Source organism: Lygodium microphyllum, chromosome 18, assembly GCF_053477565.2.
Source record: "Lygodium microphyllum isolate KBCC chromosome 18, Lygodium_microphyllum_v1.1.10, whole genome shotgun sequence".
Lineage (NCBI taxonomy): Eukaryota > Viridiplantae > Streptophyta > Polypodiopsida > Schizaeales > Lygodiaceae > Lygodium > Lygodium microphyllum.
Window position 1 is genome coordinate 2809472 of NC_141152.1, and position 22289 is coordinate 2831760.

Genomic DNA, 22289 nt, shown 5'->3' on the forward strand with positions numbered 1-22289 from the left:
GCTTTGTGGGGGTTGCCTAGGAGGTGGCTCTCGATCACCCTCACTGGGAAATGAGAGAGGTGAGCCTCCACAAATGTACTACTCAGTTCACTGATGTTGGTTGTATCTTGCATGACTCTGAGGGGAGGGAAGTGATAGCCTACTTGAGGAGTGTCGTGCATGCCACATACAAAGATTGCATGATTCCCTTCAAGCACCAAAAAAATGGTTTGTGGCAAGAGGTGCTGCGGGCAGTATATAGAAGGTACCCTAATCCCGAGAATTCATGATTCTCGGATGATTGGGGACGGTCAAAGGTGAGAGATGCACTTCATAACAAGAGGTCTCACCTTATGACGCGTGCCAAGGAGTCACTGGGGAGACAAGAGCAGGGGCGCCCTAGATATGGCCAACCACCCAATTGCCACCGCAGGGAGTGGAAAGAGGCCAAGAAGAGAGCAGCAGAGAAAAGGACAAGTCGCCAACATGCAGAGGCGCGACGTATCAAGATGGCAACCATGGGATCGTCGCATTATAGATCGGGTGGCAATGCTATGATATTATGTGCTAGGTACTAAGTACTAGATACTAAATACTAGTGTTCTATGATACTATATGCTAGGTCATAGAAAAAGAGAGAGATGGAAGGAGAGGATAACAATCTAAGAAAAGAAAAGAATGATAACAGAAAAAAATTGTTTGTTGTAATGTAGACAAAATGGAAAACAAAGAAGGTCCTGTTGTTCAAGATCGCGAGGCATATCTTAATCAGCATGTCCCATGTCCTTGCTCTCAATGCAAGCTGGCAATTAGACAAAAACGTCCATTGTCTATAGAACACATACGACGATTTGGCAAGTTTCAATCTGAGATCATTGTGATCAGGCGATTGCGGATTTTTAGCAAATGGTAATTTGAAGTTAATATCAATCATGCATTGTACTTGCAAGCTAATTGAATACCATATACAATAAGATTGGGTATCACTAGAAAATTTTCTATCTAGGGAGGTGATGTCTCGTGCCAAGGAGGAGTGCATCCTTTGCGGCCAATTAGAAGAGTACGTGCGCGTGTGATGGATGGAGTGCAGGAGCCAATCCACCACTCGCAAGGCCAATCTATACCGTCAATGCTAGAGGAGACAAGCAACCTTCGAGACCTACCTACAATATTCTTGGAGCCTGAGATGGAGGCAATGATTGATGCATTGATTCCCATGGATGTCGAGACTTCTAATCCGCTTAGAGAGGAAGCATCCATACCATTATATGATGGGTGCCGAGTATCTCAGCTGAAGACACTGCTTGTACTTTTAAGTGTGCAAGCAAAATACGGGTGGAGCGATACGAGTGTGACCGAGTTATTCAGGTACCTTGTACATATGCTTCATTGATTTTTTTTCTCGGCACTATTATTACAAACATTTGTGCTTTTTCAAGGTGTTTTATGATTTTTTTCAGGTTATTGAAATATCATATATTACTACCTGCAAATACCATGCCTAAGTCTCGTGATGATGCACGACATGTTTTATGGAAGCTTAGCATAGACTACAATAACATCCATGCATGTATCAACGATTGCATACTATTTTGAGGAGAATAAGAGACTATGGAGACATGTCCAAAGTGTGGTGCTCACAGGTATCGACAGGACTTGCAAGGGCAAACCATCCCTCAAAAAGTTCTCAAACACTTTCCGCTTATCCCCCACATAAACCACATGTTTCGTATGTCCGGCGTGGCATGGTGAGTTTGACAATTTGGAGAACTTTGTAAGTTTTTATTTTGTTTTGCTTGTTTATTTTTTTAAAATATTCTTTGTACTGACAATCATGTTTCTAACAGTTAGCATTTTGTTTTCTTTTCAGCACTCCATTACAAATCGTGATCCGACTGGCCTTGAGACTCGATATGCAAAGAGACATGGTCTCACTTCATTGATTGACCGATTGTATAGACGCGGCGGCCCTCTAAGTCACTCATCTTTCTTGTCCGTAGTTACCATGAGATATTTGAATGAATTATTGTATACTGGATTGATGTGTTATTTCTTTTTCTGCAGAGTCCGTCCGATGCTCCTTTGTGGCGGGACAAGCTTTCGGGGGACGAGGATATGCAGCTCGCCCTTGGATCCCTGGAGCTGACACACCTTTATTTTTGAGTCGCTTGATCTATGTAGACATTTTCTATGTATTAGTAATATCTTGTTATGATTGTACCAATCACTTATTATGCGATCATGTATTTATTTCATATATCAGTGTTATAATTTCAGTATACATTGTTTTTCTTTGCAAGTGCATTGTACACAATGCAAACACTATTTTGTATGGCTCTCATAAAGCAAACAGTGCTATATGTTGCCCTGCCACAAATTTGTTTTTTCATGTTACCATCGCTATTAGCGTCACAAATTTTACTGCTCGCATCGTTATTGGTGTCGTTATTTACGTTGCCAACAACTGTCGCTATCAACGTTGGTATTGGCGTACCGATGTCGGTATGCTGATAACGACCCCAATACTGACGCTAATAGTGACGCTGATACCGACCGTTCTATGGCGTTGCCAATAACGACGCTTTTTGCGATGACGGGGGAAAATTTTGTTATTTGCATTTTTATCGCTTTAAATGTCAGTATAAGGTCTATATCTTGTAGTGGGACGAGATCGAAGCTTCTTCTCACAGTGACCTATAACAGCCTCTGGGACATACTGAATAAGACCGTCTTCATCAATAGGTGGCAGCTCATCAACTATATCCACTGGATCACCATAAAATGGCTTGAGCTGACTAACATGGAAGACATTATGAATCTTTGGGGAAGAGGGAAGCTCTAGTCTGTATGCCAAATCTCCAATTCGCTTAAGGATCCGGTAAGGGCCATAAAACCTGTGGGCAAGCTTATTACTAGATCCAACTTTTAATGTAGAGTACTTGGACTTGGGCACCTTTAATAAAACCAACTCTCCTTCTTGGAACTCTAAAGGCCTCCTCTTCTCATCAGCATACATCTTCATTTGATCTTGACCCTTCCTTAGTTTCACCTTACATTGCTGAAAAAGGGTTTACATTCTTTCTAACTCTTCCTTCCCATGAGGATTGATCTTTTCATTAAAGATGATTGTGAGTAAAGGCACCTTGTAACCATACAAAGCCTCAAAGGGCAAAACTCCTATACTAGCATGAGTAGAATTATTATAAGTAAACTCAGCCAAGTGTAACCAAGAATCCCATGAAGTTTGGACATCGTAGCAAAAATGGCGAAGATAAGTCTCTAACCATTTATTGACTCTTTCTGTCTGTCCATCAGTTTGAGGATGATAAGCTGTAGATGGAGCCAATTTAGTACCCATAGATGTAAATACCGCATGCCAAAAGTTACTCATAAACTTTGAGTCTCTATCATGGACAATCACCTGCGATAATCCATGTAGTCTAAAAATGTGCTCCATAAATTGAGTGGCCACTTGAGAAGCAGTAAACTGAATCTTGGTTGGAATAAAATGGGCTACCTTGGTGAGTCTACCTACCACCACATATATACTATTCCATCCCTCCTTGGTAGTAGGTAAGCCAGTAATGAAATCCATAGTAATATCAGTCCATTTACCTGTAGGAATAGGTAATGGCTATAACAAACCTCCTTGCTTATGGGTGCTGTCCTTATTCTGCTGACAAGGTATACACTTCATAACAAAGTCCTCGACATCTTTCCACAGTCCTTTCCAATAGAAACTTTTACTAATCCTATCATAGGTCTTGAAAACTCCTAAATGTCCAGCTAGAGGCGAAGAATGTAGTTCCTCCATAATTTTCCACGTAAAAGAAAAAGTAGAAGAAATAACAATCTTACCTTTCAACCAAATAAGGCCATTTTTAAGCTGGTAATGTGAGTTTTATTCCATAAGACCTTGCTGTAATTTCTGAAAAATATGGTTGAATTTTTCATCCAGAAGATAAGCCTCCTGTAATTCTTCAATCTAGTCATTATGCAATTCTGTCATAACTGGAACTTTGAAAGCCCACATACGAGAAAGAGAATCAGTCACTATGTTATCTTTGCCCCTTGTATGAGTGATGTCAAAATCATAATTCTGTAATGTAGCTAGCCAACGATGTTGCTTTGGAGTAAGATTGGACAAAGTAAGAAAATACTTAAGTACCCTATGATCACTATGTACTCTGAATCCGCTGCCATATAAGTAATGGTGCCACTTCTTAATTGCATGCAAGATAGCCAACATCTCCTGGTCATAAACATTCATGGCCATTTCTTTATCTGTAAGCTTACGGCTCTCAAATGCAAATACTCCATGCTCCTATAGCAAAACAACCCCAATGCCATGGCCACTAGCATCACACTGTATAGTCAATTCTTTGAAAAAGTCTGGGCATACTAAGATAGGAGCAGAGGTAAGGAGTTCCTTTAACTGGTTGAAGCTACTATCTGCAAGAGCATCCCAAAAGAAAGTCTCCTTCTTCAACCTATCAGTCAAAGGAGCTACAATGGCTGCATAATGCTTAATGAATCGGCAATAGAATGAAGATAAACCAAGAAATCCTCTAAGAGAGATAGTAGTAGTAGGTGTTGGCCAATCTTTTATACATTGCACCTTCTTGGGATCAGCCTATGTTCCTTTTTCACTAACAATATGTCCCAAGTATTCCTTCAGCATGAAAGAACACTCCTTCTCCTTAGCAAAAAGCCTATGATGTCTCAATACATAAAAAACCCTCCTCATATGTGCTAAGTGATCCTGTAAAGTCTTGCTGTAGATCAGAATGTCATCAAAGAACACCAAGACAAACTGAAAGAAGAAAGGTTGTAAAATCTTATTCATCAGGATTTGGAAAGTAGCTCGAGCGCCCAAATGGCATCACTAAGAAATGATAGAGCCCACGATCAATCCTGAAAGCAATATTGACTTCATCACCCTCTCGCATGCAAATCTGATGATATCCTGACCTCAAGTCAATCTTCGTAAAAAATCAAGCCCCCTTAAGCTCATCAAGCAAATCATCAATCCTGGGTATCGGATACATGTTCTTCACTGTGATCTTATTAAGATCCCTATAGTCAATGCACATTCTAAAAGATCCATCTTTCTTTTTGACTAACAGGATTGGAGATGCATAAGGTGAAGAACTTGGTTCAATGAATCCCATCTCAAGAAGTTCCTTGATTTGCTTGGCTACTTATTCTCGTTCATACTTTGATAATCTGTAAGGTGGCTTATTGATTGTCTTTGAGTTGGGCTTCAAATTAATGGGGTGATCTACTACTCTCTTAGGAGGTAATGAAGTAGGTACCTCAAACAAATCTCTATACTCCTCAAGAAGAGCTGTCAAGGTTGGATGGCTTGCTGAATTATTTGGTTGATCCTGTATTTCTTTATTCAAATGCAAGAAAAATATTTGTGAGCATCTCTTGTACTCCCTTTTGAGTTGTTGAATGTTAATAAGCTAAAAATCTGATCTACTAGGAATTCCCAGTAAATGGATAAGCTGTCCATTGAAGATAAACTCCATATACAACTGTGAGAAATCCATAGTGATCCTACCTAATGTCATCAACCAATCACAACAGAGTACAATGTCTATAGGCCCCATTTCCAAAGTGATCAGGTTTACCTTTGCTTCAAAATTTTTAGCCAACTACAAAGAAACCTATGGGCATATCTGTGTGCTGATTTTCTCTTTACCATTGGCCACTTGAACTCTAATGGGCTCCTGTAAATCTGTGGAAACACAATTCAGCTTGTCCATACTACAAGATATAGGCCTTATACCGACGTTAAAAGCAACAAAAATGTAAATAACAAAATTTTCCCTCGTCATCACAAAAAGCGTCGTTATTGGCGATGCCATAGAACAGCCGGTATCAGCATCATTATTGGCATCGGTATCAGCGTCGCAAATGCGATGCTGATACCGATGCCAATAACGACGCTGATACCGATGGTTTGCGACGATAATAACGACGCTAATAATGATGCAAGCAATAAATTTGCAATGCTAATAGCGACGGTAACAGGGAAAAATCTTAAGAGTACAAGCAGTGTCTTCAGGCGAGATCCTTGACACCCATCATATAATGGTATGGATGCTTCCTCTCTAAGTGGATCAGAATTCTCAACATCCATGGGAATCAATGCATCGATCATTGCCTCCATCTCGTCTAGATGTCTCCTGTGGCATTGACAATATAGATTGGCCTTGCAAGTGGTGGATTGGCTCATGCACTCCATCCATCGCACGCCCACGAACTCTTCTAATTGGCCACAAAGGGTGCACTCCTCCTTGGGACGAGACGTCACCTCCTTGGATAGAAAATGTGCCAGCCAGACCCAATCTTATTGTATATGGTATTCAATTAGCTTGCAAGTACAATGCATGATTGATATTAACTTTTCTTACCGTTTACTGAAAGTCCGCAATCGCCTTATCAATGATCTCAGATTGAAACTTGCCAAATCGTCGTATGTGTTCTATAGACAATCAACGTTTTTGTCTAATTGCCAGCTTGCATTGAGAGCAAGAACATGGAACACGCTGATTAAGATACGCCTCGCAATCTTGAACAACAGGACCTTTATCGTTTTTCATTTTGTCTACGTTACAACAAACAATTTGTTTTTGTTATCATTCTTTTTTTTCTTAAATTATTATCCTCTCCTTCCATCTCTCTCTTTTTTTTTCTTTCTTAAATTGTTATCCTCTCCTTCCATCTCTCTCTCTTTTTCTAGGTTACAACTACGACCACGACCACGACTACGACTACGACCATGACCACGACTATGACCACGACCACGACCATGACCACGACGACAATGACGACGATGACGACGACGACTACAACCACGACAACAACCATGACTACAACCACGACTATGACTACCACTATGACCACGACCATGACCACAACCACAACTACGACCACGACTATGACTACGACTACGACCACGACCACGACCACGACTATGACTACGACGACTATGACCACAACCACGACCATGACTACGACTATGACCACGACCACGACCATGACTACGACCACGACTACCACCACGACCACGACTACAACTATGACCACGGCCACAACCAGGACTACGACTATGACAACCACAACCACAACCACAACCACAATTACCACGACCATGACCACGACCATGACCACGACCATGACCACAACCACAACCACAACCACCATGACCATGACTATGACTACAAATATGACCACGACCACGACTATGACCATGACCATGACCATGACCATGACCCCACGACCACGACCACGACCATGACTATGACCACGACTATGACTACGACTAAGACTATGACTACGACCATGACCACGACCATGACTATGACTACGACTACTTATATAGAGATGAAGAGAGAGACAAGAGTTGAGAGAAGAGAGAGGAGAAAGAGAAAGAGATCCTAGAGCATTTGACACCCATAGTCAACACACCGTGGAAAACACAAGCACAAATTGACATTGAATTATGGCAGGAAAATCCACCACAAAACAATAGTTATAATACTCGAGGTAGGTTTTCAAAGTCTCATTGATTTCAATCAGTCATGGATGCCATACTATGGGTAGGTTGCACTCACTAAGAATAGGATTGGCAATTCACCTAATCTTCTCTCCATCATCAATAGAATTCTCCTTTGCCATTTACAAGTCACCCACCTTCTCTCCACACTATTGCACACTGCAATCTCTATGAGGGCATGAGATTGGGATCTCCACAGATACCAAAGCATGATCTCTAGCTTGATGGTTGCATATATACTACTACTACTCATGGAATAAACCTTAAAATAGTTATTATGCTCAAATATATGCTTGTTAGAGCAGAAATTTGTTCCTAAGACTATTCTAAGGAAGAAAGAGTGTTAATGATAAAAGAGTGTCCTTCCTTGCAAGTGATTTTATATTATATTTATTAATTAAAATTGATAGTTGAAGATGAGTTTCCTAAGAGCTCTTGTGGTGATGCTGTTTTAGTTTTGTGAAGCATATGAATGATGCTGTTTTAGTTTTTTGTATTTGTCTTTTTAAGAAGAGATTGATTTTTATGGAATATCCAAAGTTATTTTTGGATTTACGTTATGAAAAATGAATGTTTTTCATACTGATAGGCTGATTGTCTTCGTTGTATACTTACATGTTGGAGGCTAGGACAAGCCCCATGTATGAGAGGTCTCTTTGCAAGAAGAACATTATGCTAGGCAGCACAAGTATGCTAGGGCTCTCTAGCCATATATCCCTTAGGTTTGTTGAGGATTGGCCTAACCCCTATGAGCCTAGGATGAGCTTATTGCAAGGTCCTATTTACTTTTCTCTCTTTCTCTCCCTCTCTCATTTCCTCTCCCTCCCTCACCCTCACCCTCTCTTTCTCTCTTTCCCTATTAGATTTAATGATTTTTCTCTCTTCTCTCCCTCTCTCATTTCCTTTTCTCTCTTTCTCTCCCTCTCTCATTTCCTCTTGCTCTCTCACCCTCACCCTCTCTTTCTCTTTTTCTCTCTCCTCTCCCTCTCTCATTTTTTTATCTCTTTCTCTCCCTCCCTCACCCTGACCCTATCTTTCTCTCTTTCCCTATTAGGTTTAATGATTTTTCTCTCTTTCTCTCTCTCCTCTCTCTCTCTCATTTCTTTTTCTCTCTCCTCTCCCTCTCTCATTTCCTTTTCTCTCTTCCTCTCCCTCCCTCTTCCTTTCCCATTTCCTCCCCCTCTCCCTCTCCCTCTCTTTCTCTCTCGCTCCCTCCCTCTCCCTCTCCCTCTCTTTCCCTCTCTTTCTCTCTCTCTCCCTCTTTCATTTCCTCCCCCTCCCTCTCCCTCTCCCTCATTTCCTCTCCCTCTCTCAATATACACAAATTATACAAAATAAAGTAAAAGAGAGAGAGAATGCACTCTCCGTCTCTCTTGTTCTCTCATTTCATCCCTCTCCCTCTCCCTCTCTTTCTCTCTCTCTCCCTCCCTCTCCCTCTCTTTCTCTCTCTCCCTCCTTCCCTCTCCCTCTCCCTCTCCCTCTCCCTCTCTTTCTCTCTCATTTCCTCTCTCTCTCTCAATATACACAAATTATATAAAAAAAAGTAAAAGAGAGAGAGAATGCACTCTCCCTTCCTCTCCCTCTCTCATTTCCTCCCCTCCCTCTCCCATTTCCTCCCTCTCCCTCTCTTTCTATTTCTCTCCCTCCCTCTCCCTCTCTCATTTCCTCCCCCTCCCCCTCCCTCTCTCTCTCTTTTTCTCTCATTTCCTCTCCCTCTCTCAATATACACAAATTAAACCCTAAACAAGTAAAAGAGAGAGAGAATGGACTCACTCTAAAGATTCAAAGGAGGGTTTGGCAGCTCCTCTTCGCGACAGCGGCTCCTCCTCTTCTTCGCGAATGATGACGGCAACGGCGGCGGTGAGAAGCCTTCTTCCTCTCCCTGTCTCACCCTCTATGCAAAACGGTCGCTCTCTCTCTCACTCTCCCTCTCGAAAACTTTCACGAATGCGCGAAATGAAATGTGCTCGCATTTTGGCTCGCTTTTTTTCTCTCTGGGATGTTGCTATTTATGTTGCTATTAGTGTCGCATTTGCTACGCTAATAGCGACGCAAATAGTGACGCCGCTATTTATCATCGCTAACCGGCATCGCTATGGCCTAGTTTCCTTGTAGTGCCATGATGGACTTATTCACAAAACTATGAGTACTGCCACTATCTATCAAAATGAACACTGGCTTTCCACATATGCTTCCCTTCATATAGAGTGTATTAGGGCTCTTAGATCCTACCCAAGCATCCATAGAAATAGAACAATTAGTGACAGCAAGCAGCTCATAACAAGTCCCACTTGGATCAAACGGAACACTTCCACTCAAAAGGAAAAGAGTCGGTTGGATCGTAAAAATACTCTTGCCTAACTTCTTCCTTAAGATCATCATTTTTAGCATTAAGTGCAATTGCATTAGCTTCATCCATGTCATCTTCAAAATCCTCAAAAACTAACATACTTTGAAGCTTGGGTTTGACATTTTTGTATACACATTTTGAGGCATGATCATGTGTATACTTTTTCCCACACTTGAAACATAAGCCTTTCTCCTTTCTTTCTTTATAAAGATCCATAGGAATAGATTTAGGATTCGTATTGGCTGAAATGGATTTAGGCTTGCTGTCCTCTTGTTTGAAATCAAGTCTTGGATTGTTTGCTGTCCTAAAATTACTTTGAGGTCTAGAAGCATTAAATAAAGGATAAGTTGGTACCCGTAAGCTCCCATTTAGCACATGATTGCTGCCATAAGTGTTACCAACTTGCCCCCGCTTAAAAACAGTACTTGGCTGTCCAAAACCAAGCTGAAATGAAGATTCTCTTCTATACTTTCTTCCATAGTGCTCCGCAAGCTCAATAGCCTTAAAGAGGAAAGTAGGATTTTGTGCCATAACATCAGCTGATAAAGATGGCTCTAAACCATACATAAAATTATGGAGCTTAGCCTCATCACTGATGCTTTCCATATACATGGTCAGGTTGAGAAATTGGTTAGTGTGCTCTCTTACACTTAGGCTCCTTTGTTCCAAACCATACCATCTCCGTGCTAATTTCTCTTTTTCAAGAGGGGAGACAAATACTTCAGTCATAAGTACCTTGAAAGCTTCCCAATTCTCTACAAGTATGTTTTCTTTTTTTATATACCTCCACCCAGTATGGGCAAATCCCTCCAAATGCAAGGAAGCAAAATGAATCTTCATGTCATCAGTTTTAGGGAATATGTCAAAGTAGGATTCCATCTTAGAGGTCCACTGCTCTAAATCAGATGGTGAAGATGACTCACCATTAAATTTAGTTAGAAAAATATTGTCCTTTAGCTCTCTTTCATGAAATGGTTGTTGTCCCAAAATAGGCTGATCATGATTACCATGTATGGAACCCCCAAATTGAGACAGAAATCTCCCAACAGGTGGCTGAGAACTACTATGTAATCTTCCTGTTGGTAGAGAACCCCTAGGAATTTGAGTATTCAGCCCAAAAGCTTGAGAATTAGCTCCATTCAAACTGCCCAAATAGTCATCATGCCATTGTGAAGCCTCTCCTACTTCATACTGGCTATTTGGGATGCCTCTTCTTCCAATAATCCCATGTCCATGACCATTTTGGTTAGATGGCTGAAGTGGGACTGAAGGCTCACTATTTGAATAAGCTTTCTCCTTAGCTTCTTTTGATCCCATTTGCATTTACATCCATTGGGAGAATTGTGCCATAAGTTGAGCATTAGATTCCACTAACTTATCAATAAAAGCCTTTGTTTGAGTCATTGAATCCACCAACTTCTCGATGGAAGACTTCATTTAATTAGCTCGGGGGGTTCACTATATATATTTCTGTATATAACATGCGTTCGTGGCCTATTTATAAGTATCCTAATCTGTGAATTTTTCTTGAATATAACACAACCCTTTTCTATTCAATCTGTAAGTCACCCCTTTATATGACACCCTTCTGTATATTAAAAATGTATAAAAATGGTGTTTTAAAAATCCCTTATTTTGAACTCACATTATATATACATATATTCATGAGTGACACCCCTGAGTTAATTAGTAGACAAAACCATTTGCTCCATTCTTGATAAGATGGTGTCATGTCGTTCCCTATGTCTTTGTTCATGGACGCACAAAGTATTATTGAGTACATTGACTTCCCCTTGTTGTTGAAGCTCTTCAGGGCTCTTTTGAGGTGTATTATCCAACATGGAATCCCTGATTTGCTGAGCATAATATTCCTGGACCTTATTTTTACCCTTATGTCCTGCCATAATAGTGTAGTCCTGCAGTACCCCCTGTTAGAAAAACGGCTATAACTTTTGCTAAGGAACTTCAATTTCAAAACTTTTTAGTTCAAATAGAAGCCAAGAATGTTCTCTTCGAGATGAGCTATAGCACGCTATAAGATATTTAGGATAGAAAATTTTGTAGCTAGATTTCTGAGTTTGAACTGTCTAGGCCTGCATCCTGTCTAAACCTGTAAGTGCCCTGTTTTGACCCTGTAAGGCAAGATAGTAATCCCAAATGGTTACCAAACCCTGTAGAAGGCTGGATAGGACTTGTGGATACCCTGTAGTACCTGTACGTGTGCTTCAATAATGAAGGGTGTACCTGTAACCACCTGTAAATACCTTGTAAGTGCTCTGTAAATTCCATGTTTTACCCTATTTTGAACCTGTAGGTACTTGAGCCTTTGGAAAGTCTTCAATCTTGAATTCTCCACTTGCTGTACTTGTGTGAGAGATAAAACGGCATGACAGGATCCCTACACGTGCTTCAAATCACCGGGAGGTGGGCAAAGTTCCCCCCGGGTTGGTTGGTTGCACCCCTTCGGGATCTTTGATAGTGAGGGAGAGTCACCTCTCTTTTGTCCCACTATCTCCCCTAGCATCCACCTTTTTCCTCGGTGGGTATATCAACATGGCAATAGCTAGTAATCTAATCAATCAGCATGAGATGCATTTTTGAAATATTCATTTAGCCTTTCATGAGATGCAATTGAATGGAATCTTGAAAGTTAGGATAGGGAAAGGGTCTTACCAACGCAATTCAGTGACTCACTGATTACTAGTACTTACCCTTTTACAATATTCCAACTTGGGTAAAAAAAAATTAGCCAATCAATGGATTAGAGTGAACAAGCTCATCAATCAATAGATTCAATCAATGGGATTCAATTGTTATGATGGAAATGTCAAATTGAAGCTTCTAATTCACTGATTGGAACTAGTATGCATAAAGCAAGCATTGCATTCATGAATGGATTAATTCAAGCAAAGGTTGGCTGAAATTTCATGGATATTATTCAATTCTTTAATCTCTCAATCAAATGGATTAAGGTCAGCAATTGGATTAATGAGAGAGATTAAGAATTGAAGAAGAGTACCTTTGACACGGTTGATGATGACTTGATCAATCTTCATATGCTTGATAAAGCCTCCGGCTATCCAATAATGCTAAAATAATCCCCAAGGCTTGTGTATTCAGTACTTAAGAACAATCTTGAAGCTTCAAATGCTTGAAATTGAGGCATTAAACCCATTTTTCCCAAATTTTTGCTCCATGGAAGCTCTTGAGCTTCAATCTTTGACCATTTCATGCTTAATCCTTGAAGAATCCTTGCTGAAATGATCCCACGGGCTAAAAAGATGAAGAATCTTCAAGAAATTGTTGAAAAATGAAAGCTCGGGCTGAAGCTTTCATGGCTGCACTGTTCATCTAGGGTTTAGGAAGAGGCTAAAGAATCTTGAATAGGGCTGAATCTTTCCATTTCATTGATGATTTTTACTTGCCAAGGATCAGGGAGAGTGCCAAGGGCTGAAGAGGAAGTAAGCACAGTAGGGAACAGGCTGGAATCAGCCCAAAAATTGCTCCGTAATTTTTGGGGCTATTCTTGGCTCCATTGCTGAGCCAATCTGAAGCAAACTAGTACTCATTTTGAAGATAATGAAGCAAGGGATCTATTTCAGGAGGTGCTTGGCCAAGAAGATTAGAGGTTTGAGAGATATGAGCAAATCTTGATGATGAACTTCCATGAAACCTGCAGGAAACTCCAAGAAAGGGGAAAGAGAACTCCCTCTTTTCAAAGTAACCACAGTTTGTTCCCAAACTAAGCCCAGTTAACTCTCCTTTACCCTAGTTATCTCCAATTTTGCATAAAATTTGATGACGACCTATCACTTAAGCCATCCTCTGCCATATCTAACCCTAGATATGTCCAGATGTAGTCTCTTACTAACTGTAGATGGTCTACAGCACTCCACTAATCATTGTCTTGTATAATTTTTGTCTAAAATTGATTTTGATAAAGAAAAATAGGACTAAAAATAGAAGAAAAAGAATGGATCAAAGACCAATGCTCTGAAACCACTTGTGAGAGAGAGAACTAGGGAGAGAGAAAGAGGAGAGAGAAGACTTAAAAGAGAGAGAAAGACTGCAGGAAGAGAGAGAAGAAGAGTGACGAGGAGAGAGAAAGACTAGATTTGGAGAGAGAAAGACAGGAAAGAGGGAGAAGCCATAGAAGCTATGAGCCAGATGGGAGAGAAAGACTGTAATTGTATTAATGTGTCAAAAAGATATGAAAAATTACATGTCCTCTCCTTTTATACCAATGTTAGTATGATATGGCATAATATCAATATTATTTACACTAAATCCTTATTCCCAGCTTCTTACAATTTTGATATCCTTTCTTAGCATGATATTACCTAACCTTCTACCATATTATCGTCCCCCACTAGAATTGGGGGCTTATGATAGTGATGAAGGATCTCCAAAATGCTTCCCTTATATTTCTAGCATTCCTTCTTATATAAGCTACAATTATGGTGAAAGGGTTTGAGGCCTCTACTCTATATCCCACCCAACCTTGTTAGTATTTAATTGATAAGGATATATTCATTTATTTAGGATGTGTATACTTATAGCCTAGCCCTCTTGATCAACTCCCCATTATTGCAAATTTTTTGTGTAAAGTGATACCAGGAGGCATATTCCACGGTGGATTCCGTGCCACGATGGATTCCGTGAGGTTTTATGGTGGATTCCGTAAACTTTTATTACCGTGGCTCATACATAGTGGATTCTTTGTGCGAGAAGTCGATGGGGACGCCTATCCTTTTTGGGCGTTTTGTTAATTTAGTGTGTACATGGGTGATTCCATAGCGGGTAATTCCGCAAAATACATATTTAAATTAATAAACGTTTATGAGTTTAGAGTGCACACTCGTGATAAGTTAAGGTTAGGATTGATTTCTAACCAATTAATTTATTTATGTAGCTGTAGAGTGCTAGGTATTCACTTTTGTCGGTTTAATTGTATTATTTTACTAACGATTGTGAATGCTTTAGTTGATGTGTAGAGATAGCAGCGGTGGCAGTGGAAAGCATTGAAGGATAGCGTGTATTCGAGTTATCGTCAATATTTTTATGGGCGCATGCCTTAGGCATGGCGCCTATATTCTGTCGCGCCATTTATCAAGGCACTTGATATTTATTTATTATTTTTGTATATGCATGAGTACACGATTTAGATATTTGTATTTGGACATTGTATATGGGTACGCCTAGCTTCTTGGGCGCCCGTCCATTAGCTTTATTTCTATTTGGCACTAAAGCAAACTCAAAAGCCAAAAGCATGCTATTTTGTAATTTGGGCTATTATTTGAGCTTGAAGATGATTAATACATAAAATACATGCTTTGTGTAGCGCTCACACAAGGCATGGGGGGAGATTGCACCCATTTGGTCTCTTGTTCATGTCGTGCATGCTTTCTACATTGATTTGTGTGCAAAAAGTAGAGTTCTTTTGTTCTTGGGGACCTTCTGACGCTCACTATGCGTGCTTACGACATCCGATCTATGCACCAGTGGTATCAGGTGGAAGTTGAGATCGAGAGCTTCCAATTGCTTACCATCTTGCACGAAGGTGGAGCTCCTGGAACGATCAATCTCTACAGTAAGTTTCATCGCGAACGGTCAATAACGGTGACTTCCTGGCAGTCAAGAACCCCTATCTGCAGCCTCTGACCGCGAAGGATCGGCTTGAGGAGGTGGAGGACCTGCACGTTAACATCTCCTTCTTCAAGTCATTTTGAACAGTCAATAGTAAGCTTCCATATCCACAAGCTTTACTTCAAAGTTTATCAAGCCTTAGTAAAAAGCTTAATAAGAAGCTTTAAAAAGCTTCAGCAACAAAATTCGTCAACAGGCAGTACCTCAGCGTCAGAATCGGCGTGAAAAATGCCCCCCCTAAAATCGAAAAAAAAGGTGCCTGATTAGTCTTCTTTCCTAAAGCTAAGTCAATTAAGCTTTGAAAAAGCTTAATCCTTCAAGTTCATCAAGTCCTCTTACTCCTGCAATGTAATATATACCTGCATGAACCCCTTTTTTTTGTAATGAGGACAATGATATATCAAATTTGATAATTGCCTATGGATAATGCAAATTTTTTTATTATTATTCCCCTTCCCAGCCGACTGTTGTGCTGGAAGGGGAGGGGAATAGCAACGGCGCAGAAGCTCCTAGGTGGAGCTCGCGGAAGGATAAGGCCATGCATGCTGACATGAAGGAGAGGGGGGATCCCTCCCCTCCCCTATTTAACCAAGGGGGAAGGTCGCCACAAAGAAGGCACGCTATCGCCATGAGTGAGAGGAATTTTTCCTGTGCTGTTTGAAGGGCGGAGAGGGGGACGGACTCGATGCGCCGGCCGCTTGGGCAGAGGGACGTGAGGCCATCGAAGGAGGGAGGAGCCACTGCCATTATTCGCCGTCGACTGACGGTCCTGTCACACACCCCCTCCCCCCCAACCTTCTGGAAGCTTGGAAGCTTCCAAAGGGGGGGGGGGGCCATCTTAACCCCCCTTCCTATACCTTATTATTTTCCCCCCCGCCCCCTCCCCCCCCTGTTTTAATCCTCTTAAGGGCCTTTCACCCCCTTCTTGTGCCGTATGAAGCCCCTTTTTATTAGCCCCCATGTTTTAAGTCCCCTCTCCCATGGGTGTTGGAACCCTGTGATTTAAACCCTTTTTCCCCATATTTAACCCTTAAGCCCCTTTCGTTTGGGCTTGTTACCCCTCCCCCCCCCCCCCCCCCCCCCCGTGATTTGACCTTTAAGCCCCTTTGTTATGGGCTTTGAAACCCTCTTTCTCCCCCCGTGTGTAAACCCCTATAGGCCCTTTTCCTTGGGCTTTGTAAGCCTTTCCTTCCCAAAAGAACTAAGACCTTAAAGGTCTTATTATTCCCCCCCCCCCCCCTCGTGTTTTTATTTCCTCCTTAGGCCCCCTGTTCATTATAACCTTCGGAACTACCCCCCTTATATCTTCTCCTAAGGCCTTCTTAGGCCCCCTTTTTTTTCAATAGCCTTTAAGGCTACTTTTTCACTTGGAGATCCTCCCTTAAGATTCTATAGGGCCCATTTTTCCCAAGAGAATTTTACATTAGCCCTTTCCTTGGCCATGCAAGAATAACCCCTTGGATCTCCCCCCCCCCCCTGCACCTTGTTCTTTTCCACACCTTTCTATTCCCCATTCGTGAGAGTTTTAAAAGGCCATTAAGCCTTCCCATGGCTTCAATGGGTCTTAGTCGTGAAGGATTCTGAAACACCCCTTTCAAATTCCCTACTTCAAGGAGGGAGCCTTCTGAAATTTCTTCGACGGACGGTGCAAGGGAGCAACAATGGAATTCCAAAGAGGAGTGTAAAGCTGCTTCCACGTCCGAAAGACTACAATTGGGATGCGTCCTAAGAAAGTCCAAGGCGTAGCCGCGAGAGGGTCGTCTTCGAGTATCCACGTGGATATCTCACCCCAAGCCCAGGTTTTCCTTCCTAATTATTATTTGATATTGTTATAATTCAATCTCGCAAGGTTAATTGTTAGAAATAGAATATATTTTTGTCCTAGATGCTCACGACGAAGGAACTTAGTCGTTAATACTTTTAATGAAACATGCAAAATAAAGAAAGCATAAAAGCATTTCTAGCAGATAGCTTATGCATTGAAATGAATTATAAGATTAAATTATTATCCATTGAAATAGTATACTTTGATTAAGCCTAGAAGTATAAAATGCATCTCGCATTATTAACCTATATCACAATGAATCATCATGGAAAGTGCAAAGCATGAAATGCTTTTTACAATGCATAAACTCTATGAAATTAGCATTGTCAACTGCATAAATTAGCAAGAAAAAGGTTGCTTATTTAGCATGAATTTTGTTCACAAAGTAAAGGGAAGATTAGTTGAAATTAACCTAACCTATGCCTGACCTCAAACCGATAACTTAGGGTTGAAAAAACCAATTTATGTATAGACAACAAATCATGTGGAAGTAATCTCGAAATTTATGCATAAACCTAAAACACCTAAGCCGCGGAGTACTCGTTCGGAATAAGAAATGCCTATACCTTAAATACTTGCCCACACTCACTGAATGTAGGGATAGTATAAATGTAATCGTAAAATGAGCTAGGGTTTGTCCCTAAGAATCTTACAAGATGAAACTTGGAAACCCTAGGTCTAATGACGTCAGCCTAGTAACCGCCAAAATACTTCCACTACATGGCAGACGCGTAAAGCCTAGATCGCAAACCCCGTAACATTCCAAGGGAGTGTCGGGCGGATCTTTCTAAACACCCTTTCCGATGGACTGCTAAGACGTGTCTTGGAGATACAAGTGGACACGTTACAGTTGGTATCAGAGCCAATCAACAACGAAATTATTTTATGAAATCTTAAGAAGAAGTAAAGCAAATGTTGATGTTCCAAACATTTCCTTACCTTCAATCCTGTCTTGCTGAATTATGAAGTGTGGAATAAGTTCTTAGTATTTCGAATAATGTTTATGATTGCAATGCATTATCCGCATTATCGAAAAAGGGTTGAGATGATAAACATCCTGGAGCAGATCTATAATCCATCACCTTTGTACATGGAATGAAGATGGACGGGTGCTTTAGGAATCTACTATATAGTCGCCCACCAGTTTTCTTATCTACAAACCAACCTAAAGAGGATCAAGTGGTTGGAAGACCTGAAAGTTGTGAAGCTATTTATTTTTTGTGGAAGCTCATGTAAACTCAACTTTACATATTCGAGGTCGGAGGGTTGAGATGAACTCATATGTATATGAGGAAGTAACCCTTGTAATCCCCGCCAACAGGATTAAAGTGTTGGGTCGCCATGAGAAGTATGGATTCCAATGTACATGAGAAGTATGGATTTCAATGTAAAGGATATCCTGAACTTCCAATGACTTATCGATTCTTGAAGATTCATGACTCGAAACCATACTATTATACAATTCCTGTAGATAAATGTAATACAACGTTGTTCTCCCCAAACTAAATGTAACAGTTGGCTTATCATCGCAAGAAATGTTGTATTCCGAAAGGGCGACAGTCAATTTCGAAAGGGCTTATCATCGCAAGAATTTGAAAGGGCGACAGTCCATGCCGCTCTACACAAGAAAGGACCAAATCGCTAGTTCTCGGTGATTCACGAACTATCAAGGTAAAATTTTCAAGACCTTGATTGATTGTGGCAGTACACATTCCTTTATCTCACTAGCATGTGCAAAAAGATTAGGAATAGCCACAGTAGAAGCACCTACCCTGCTTGTGGAATTGGCAAATGGTCATGAGGTTACTTGTACTAAGCAAACTGCTAAGGTGGAATTCTTTCTGGGAGGTAAGGAGACTTCAGTCGAATTCAGAGTCATGAATTTAGGTATCCATGAGTGTCTACTCGGAATGGATTGGCTTAAGCCTAACGACGCCCACATTCATTGTGGGAAGGGTCAAGTTTCTTTTCGAAACTCTAAAAGGGAATTAGTCACAACTCAAGGTGAGACTGGAGTGCCAAGAATCCAATTGGCCAAAGTATCTCATATCATAAAAGGAGTCAGAAAAGGATTACCTATCTACTTGATCAAACTCAACAAGTTAGATCAAAAGCAAGAGTCTAATGAAGGACCTTCTTGGCTAAAGGAATACGCAGATGTATTCCCTGAAGAGTTGGCTGAACTTCCACCTCAAAGAGAAGTGGATCATGAGATTAAGTTAGTACCAGGAGCTGCGCCAATTGCAAAGAGACCTTATAGAATGTCCATACCAGAAGCAATTGAGTTGAAAGAACAACTCAAGCAACTACTAGATCAGGGCTACATCCATCCTAATAGTTCACCGTGGGGAGCTCTAGTATTATTCCAGAAAAAGAAAGATGGGATACTTCGACTATGTATTGATTACCGAGGATTGAATCAATCAACGGTCAAGAACAAGTACCCTATTCCTAGAATAGATGAGCTTCTTGATCGTCTTCAACGTGGAAAGATCTTCTCCAAGATTGATCTCAAGTCAGGTTATTATCAGATAAGGATCAAGGAAGAAGATATCTCCAAGACAGCCTTCAACACAAGATATGGGCACTTTGAGTTCCTAGTTATGTCATTCGGACTTACGAATGCACCTGCCACCTTCAACAGGTTAATGTAGGATATCTTTAGGCCATATCTTGATGATTTCCTGCTTGTCTTCTTTGACGACACTTTAGTCTATTCTAAACATGAAGAAGATCATGAACCCCAACTTCGGATTGTCCTTGAGACAATGAGGTCACATAAGTTGTATGCTAAGATGAAGAAATGTGCATTCTTCAAGAGTCAAATTGAATATCTGGGATTCATAGTATCAGCAAAAGGAATCTCAGTGGACCCAGCCGAGGTCAAAGATGTGCTAGAATGGCCAATACCAACCTCTATCAAAGAAATATGTAGCTTTCTTGGATTGACAGGATAGTATAGGGACTTCATAAAAAACTATGCTTTGATTGCAGCACCCCTAACGGACTTATTGAAGAAGCAAACTTTCATTGCATGGTCAACTCCCGAACAAACTAGCTTCGACAGATTGAAGAAAAGTTTGATATCAGCACTTATTTTAAAACTTCCAGACCTCAATAAAGAATTCAAGGTAGTAACTGATGCTAGCATACTTGCCTTTGGGTGTGTACTCATGCAGGAAGGTCATCCTGTAGCATACTCTTCAAGGAAATTGAAGATTCATGAAAAGAATTATGCTATGCATGATTTGGAATTGCTAGTTGTCATCCATGCTCTTCCAAGAAGGTCATCCTCTAGCATACTCTTTAAGGAAATTGAAGATTCATGAAAAGAATTATGCTACGCATGATCTGGAATTGCTAGCTGTCATCCATGCTCTAAAGCTTTGGAGACACTACTTGTTGGGTAACAAGTTTACTCTAGTAACTAACCATAAGAGTCTCAAATGGATCTTTTCCCAGACAACGTCGGTGGATTGAAGTGTTGGAGGAATATGAATTTGAAATCAAGTACCGACCAGGAAAAGAGAATGTAGTTGCCGATGCACTCAATCGCAAGGCATTCCTTAATTCTCTAATCCTGCAGAATCCATCAACATTTAGATCTCTGGCTACAAAAGTATCTATGCCAAACAATCCAATACTTGAGTTAGCTAGAGAGGATGCATGCCATGATTCGGCCTACCAAACAATGCTACTAAGACTTGCAGGACTACATGCATCTCTGTGCCTTCCCAAAATGCATTGACGTGCAAGGACTTATGCACTAAGTGCAGCGTTAGGCTTAGTATTTGCATTTCCACGTCGTGCTCATGCAAGTCTACAAAATGGCTTGCTCATTTGATTCTTCGACCTACTGTTTCAGCTCTTGCCATAGCATTGGATATTGCCTAAGCAAGTCTCCTAAGCTTAGAGTCACAAGGGTAGTCACCAATTGATGACACCAAAAGAGGTATAAAAACAAGGCACAAAAATGTCCATGCATATATCATAATTTCATCTTTTGTAAAGGGGATAACATTTACATTGTTACAAAATCACCAAAAAGAGATAGAGATATAAGGGGGCCACATCCACATCCACATACACCATAATAAATAAATGGTATACACAAAAGTGTTATGTGCATGCATTTGTGAAGGGTAGGAATAGTCAAAATTAAAGGCCAAAGGTCTTATAATATCAAATGTATCAAAGTTTCAAAGAAATAATAAAAATACGAAGGGGTGTGCTTTTTGGGGAAGAGGTGGGGTGGAGTGCACAAGTGGTTATGTGCCTCTTTCCCTTCCCTCTCTTATCCAATTGCACATTCTCTTTTTGGTGGTGCAAAAAGTTGTTCTCTCTCCTCTGTCTTTTGTACATAAATTCTAATTTTCCCTTTTGTTCTTGTATAATGGTTGAAGCTATGGATGAAGATGATGAAGATAACGAATCGGTTCATTATTAAGTGGAAGATTTATGGTTTCTTTTCAGTTTTGAGATTAATGGCTCAGCCATGTGCATAGATTTTGCACGCTTCTACCTTAGTTTCATGTTCATTTCCTGCTGTGGGAGGGTTGCTGTTATTTTGGTGCGCAGCCGGGGAAAAAGCTGATCTCAACAACTACAATTGCTGAGAGATTCTATGGATAGTAGTACGAAGAAGAAGAAGAAGCAACATCAAGAAGAATAAGGAAAATAGATAAAGATGGTGATGCAATCTGCTAGAATGCAATGTTTCTCTACATATTTCGATAGCCACAATTGAATAGTTATCTTCTGCTGTGAACCTGCCCACAAAATTCATGATGTCTCCAAGAATACGATTTTTCTTTCATGGTCCCTTGCAATGAAGATCAAGCAAGGGGTTTCAGAGTAGGCGATCAAAGTCTAGGGAACCTATGCGGGAATCGAAGCATTCTGTAGATGTTGGAAGTGGGGTT